The following is a 5,893-nucleotide window of genomic DNA, read 5'->3' as shown; positions in this document are numbered from 1 at the left end:
TGCCCCTAAAACATGTAGACATGATGCACAAAAGATGCACACACAAAATGCAAAGAAAAAGACAAATCAGCAAGTTACGATAAGTTCCAGCAGTTAACATCATATAACACTCTTGCAACAGGGATTAACATGGCATAATGCATCCTAACATGCATGCAAAAGACACTAACATGTAGAGCATCACGAGATGAATATTTTGATATAAAGAACATAACATTCGAGCACACATGCACAGAGTTATGACCTTCCAAACACGCATACATGATGCTGATTTTCCTAGACTTGGCCATTTCCAGAAGAAAAAAATGATGAGCGCCGGGTAGTAAACTACGTGCAGGGCGTCAAAGAAGGGTGGTTGGGCTTCACCTTAGCGGGTCGAGGCCCAGGTTGATGCGCTGGGCTAGGGAGGCCGACGAGCTGGGCCTTGGGAGCATCGGCCCATGCAGGGTCGACGTCGTCCCACCCGATCGAGGACGAGGCCGGCGACGCTGCCGGCGGAGAGGGGCGCCGGCAACGGTCCTCGGTGGACGAAACAACGGGGGCACGGGGAATGGGAGGATCCGGCCATGACAGGGCGGAACGGCGGCGAAGCTCACGCAGGGCGGCGGATCTGGCGCAGAGGCGGCGGCAGCAGCGCCGCAACGCGATGCGACGGCGAAGGGCGGCGCGGCATCGGCCATCGGAACCGGCAAGGAGGCGGGGAGGCAAAGACGGGCGACGGAGGTGGTGGGGCGGCGCATTCTGGTGTGGGGTGCGGTCGACGGGAGGATGCGCAGGCACGGGCGACGATTCCAGCGAGGGCGGCGGCGATTCCGGCGAAGCGCCGGCGAGGTGGCGAGGCGCGGGGCTCTCTCGGGCCCGGCGTGGCCCGGGGCGGGCCCGATCTGGGTTTTGCAGCCTGGCGGCGAAGTGGGGCGCGGTGGAGGCGATGTGGCGAGGTGGAATTGGTTGCGGGGCTTCGGGCGGACATGTCCGACCGCTGGGCGGACATGTCTGGCGGTGCGGGGAGGGAGAGATCTAGGCTTTCGTCCGCGAAAATGGAGGGGGAGGGCCTATTTATAGGTAAAGGGAGCTAGGAGAGTCCGAATGAGGTGCGGTTTTCGCCTGCACGATCGTGATCCAACGACGGAGAGCATGGAGGGGGTTTAGATGGGCTAGTGGGCTATTGTGGAGGGGTGCTGGGCTGCAAAGAGAAGGGGGTTTCGCGGTTACACGGTCAACCGTTAGAGCATCGAACGACCTCCAAATGGAACGAAATTTGACAGGCGGTCTATCGGTGATATACCAAGGCCACTCGACAAATCTCGGCCCATTCCGAGAACGTTTTTCTCCCGCTCACGAAACAAGGACTGAGAGGTGCAATGGGTGCAAGAGAGAGTATCGGATGTCAAAACGAACAACAGAGAAAACTGGGAGACCGGGACGGATGCAAGTTTTGAAAAACATGATGATGCAATGCACATGATGACATGGAAAGATGCAACACGCACGCGAATGACATGGCAATGACGGCAAATAATTGGAAGACACCTGGCGCATCGGTCTCGGGGCGTTACAATCCCCAAGCTTAATTCCTGCTCGTCCTCAAGTAGGTAAAAGATAAAAACAGAATTTTTGATGTGGAATCCTACCTAACGTATTTATCAATGTAATTTTTTCTTTATTGTGGCATGAATATTCATATCCATAAGATTCAAAACAAAAGTTTAATACTAACATAAAAACAATAATACTTCAAACATACTAACAAGGCAATTATGTCTTCTCAAAATAACATGACCAAAGAAAGCTTATCCCTACAAAATCATATGGTCTGGGTATGCTCCATATTCATCACACAAAATTTTCAAATCATGCACAACACCGATGACAAGCGAAGCAATTGTTTCATAATGTTCTCGAACTTTTTCAACTTTCACACAATACATGAGCGTGAGCCATGAACATAGCACTATAGGTGGAAGAGAATATGGTGGTTTTGAAGAAGACAAAAAGAAGGCGATAGTCTCACATCAACTAGGCATATCAACGAGCTATGGAGATGCCCATAAATAGATATCAATGTGAGTGAGTAGGGATTGACATGCAACGGATGCACTCGAGCTATAAGTTTATGAAAGCTCAAAAAGAAACTAAGTGGATGTGCATCCAACTCGCTTGCTCACGAAGACCTAGGGAAATTTGAGGAAGCCCATCATTGGAATATACAAGCCAAGTTTTATAATGAAAATTTTCCACTAGTATATGAAAGTGACAACATAGGAGACTCTCTATCACGAAGATCATGGTGCTACTTTGAAGCACAAATGTGGTAAAAGGATAGTAACATTGCCCCTTCTCTCTTTTTCTCACTTTTTTTAAATTTATTTTGGGCTCTTTGGCCTCTTTTTTCTTTTCTTTTTTCATCCGGAGTCTCATCCTGACTTGTGGTCATAGTCTCCATCATTGTAACACCCACAATGCGGCTATATCTCCCACGTGTCGGGGCACGACTTAGAGGCATAGCCACATGGTAGTTTTGTCGCAAGAGGGGTAATCTTCACACAATCCCATGTACTGAATAAGAAAGGGATAAAGAGTTGGCTTACAATCCCCACTTCACACAATATATAATAATTCATACATCATCCAAATACACTCAAAGACCGACTACGGTCAAATCCGAATAAAGGAAGATAAACCCCAAATGCTAGATCCCCAATCGTCCCAACTGGGCTCCACTACTGATCATCAGGAAAAGAAACATAGTAACGACCTAGATCCTCGTCGAACTCCCACTTGAGTTCGGTAGCATCACCTGCACTGATATCCTCGACACCAGAAACTGTTTGGAAGTACCCGTGAGTCACGAGGACTCAGCAATCTCACACCCGCGAGATCAAGACTATTTAGGCTTATGGGTAGGAGAAGATAGTGAGGTGGAGCTGCAGCAAGCACTAAGCATATATGGTGGCTAACATACGAAAATAAGAGCGAGAAGAGAAGCAACGCAACGCCCGAGAAACTAGAAGTGATCAAGAAGTGATCCTGAAACTACTTACGTTCAAGCATAACACAAGACTGTGTTCTCTTCCCGGACTCCGCCCAAAAGAGATCATCACGGCTACACACGCGGTTGATTCATTTTAATTAAGTTAAGTGTCAAGTTCTCTACAACTGGATATTAACAAATTCCCATCTGCCACATAATCACGGGCACGACTCTCGAAAATTTATACCTTGCAGTGGTGTCCCAACTTAGCCCATCACAAGCTCTCATGGTCAATGACGGATATTCCTTCTCCTGGAAAGACCCGATCAATCTCGAAATCCCGGTTACAAGACATTTCGACAATGGCAAAACAAGACCAGCAAGACCACCCGACTATGCCGACAAATCCCGATAGGAGCTGCACATATCTCGTTCTCAGGGCACACATGATAAGCTAAGCGTACAAGTACCAATATAACCCAAGTTGTCAAGGGACGGTCCCGCACGGTGCTCTAGTTTGGACCAACACTCAGAGGAGCACTGGCCTGGGGGGTTAAAATAAAGATGACCCTCGGGCTCGCGAAAAACCAAGGGAAAAGTCTTAGGTGGAAAATGTTAAAACCAAGGTTGGGCCTTGCTGGAGGAGTTTTATTCAAAGCAAACAAGGGGTTCCCATAACACTCAACCGCGTAAGGAACGCAAAATCAAGGAACATAACACCGGTATGACGGAATCTAAGGCGACAAGAGTGGAACAAAACACCAAGAAAAAGGCTGAGCCTTCCACCCTTTACCAAGTATATAGATGCATTAATTAAAATAAGAGATAATATGATATCCCAACATATCCATGTTCCAACATGGAACAAACTTCAGCTTCACCTGCAACTAGCAACGTTATAAGAGGGGTTGAGCAAAAGCGGTAACATAGCCAAACAACGGTTTGCTAGGAAGGTGGGGTTAGAGGCTTGACATGTCAATATGGGAGGCATGATATAGCAAGTGGTAGGTAGCGCGACATAGCGATAGAATGAACAACTAGCAAAGCAAAGATATAAGTGATTTCGAGGGTATGGTCATCTTGCCTGCAAAATTCTCAGAGTTGGCGAAAGCTTGATCCTCGTTAGCGTACTCAACAGGTTCCTCGTTCATGTACTCGTCTCCCGGTTCTACCCAAAGCAAGAACACAAGCAATAGAATAACAATCAATCACGGTGCAATGCACAAGCAACATGATGCAATACAAGGCATGATATGCGTGCTCCAGAAGGGAAAGAATGATAAAGGCATCAACTTGTCAAACCAAGTATGCCGCTAGAAAGATGAGATGATTTCGGTTGAAATCGATATAAAGATCACCGGAAATGGATGCACGGTTTGCAAATGGCAAGAAAAACAAGAATGACGCAAATCTGTGATTAACAGCATGATAGCACTTAGGATGCAACAAGAAACTAAGCTACTGCACTCGAACATAGCAACAAAGGATATGCTAGTGATGTACAAGAAATGCTTGACAAAACATGAACACTGAGCTACGGCTAAATCACATTAGAACAGGTTCAAACAAGAATGGCAAAAGTGCAAAAGATATCAGCTTCACAGACTTAGTGAAAATACTAACATGTCAAAAACAACATCAGGAAGCACTGTTCAGAGCAAGCGAACAACATGCTACAGGAACACCTCATAGCAAACAAAGGCATGGCATGATTCTACTAAATGTATATAACAAAAGTCCCTTACTGAACATGAGCCAAAAAGGCACAGAAGATATGATGGCACTCATGTAAACATAGCAAGTTTTATTAACAGTTTCAGACTTAGAAGCAAAACGGAGCATGGCATAAACAGATTTATGATAGCAACTTTGCGAGCTCATGCCACTCACCACAAAGCATTAAATGACAACATAAGCATACCAATAGCAATATGACATGTTCATGAAGCTATCCATGGCAAGAGAAAGTTCATAAGATGCATGGATCACTAGCAACAACCATGGAAATAATGATTAACATGTTAACAATCTGCCAGGAACATTTTATAGCAAAAGTAGAGCAAGGTAAAGACATGCTAGAGCGCTCTATAATTGCAATCAGGTGCATGGATGGATAGTGCGTAACCACATGTTCAAAACATCCTTACAGAAGTATACCAAAATAAGCATGGATCTCATGGTAGCATCAAGTTTACATGACATCAAAATAACAACAGGAAAAGGACTTAGCAAAAACCTAAGTCCCTGAAAACAACAACATCACGGAGCCTAGTTTGCATGCTTGTGCTAGTCACCACATAGATCACAAAAATACAAGACTTGCAGCTCTGTAAATAGGATATGTTATAGTTCAAAACACATGTAGACCTCATGCTTATAGAATACACACATCAGATGCAACAAAAATGACAAATCACCATGATCTGACAAGTACCAGCAACTAAAATTTTATAGCACTCTTGTCACAACGAAAATGGCTTCATAGTGGACAGTAACATGCATGGATATGCTGCTAACATGAAGAGCTCAATGAGACGAACAATTTGACATATCATATGCAAGATTTGGAGCTACGGTCACCGAGATACGACATGTCAAAGGTAGCATAAAAATATCAGGGGGTTTCGGGACTTAGTGAAATCTCACCCTCCGAAAAAGTCAACGGGACAGAGGGATCCGGGACGTCAGCGTGGCGTTTGGTTGGGGCACCCGGTGGATCTAGTCCACCCCACTACGGATCTGGCTCCGGCAAACTCGGCTCCGGCGAGGCGTGGAGGAGTCCGGGGAGGACGGCGCAGCGAGGAGGAGACGGCGGCGCGGGCGGCGGAGGCGCGCACCGGGCGGCGGCGGTTGGCGATGGCAGCGGCGTGGGGAGGCGCGGGAGGTGCAGCGTGCACCGGGCAGCGGCGAGTGGCGGCGATC

The sequence above is a fragment of the Triticum dicoccoides genome, chromosome 4A (assembly GCF_002162155.2).
Source record: "Triticum dicoccoides isolate Atlit2015 ecotype Zavitan chromosome 4A, WEW_v2.0, whole genome shotgun sequence".
NCBI lineage: Eukaryota > Viridiplantae > Streptophyta > Magnoliopsida > Poales > Poaceae > Triticum > Triticum dicoccoides.
This window is presented reverse-complemented; position numbering follows the sequence as displayed.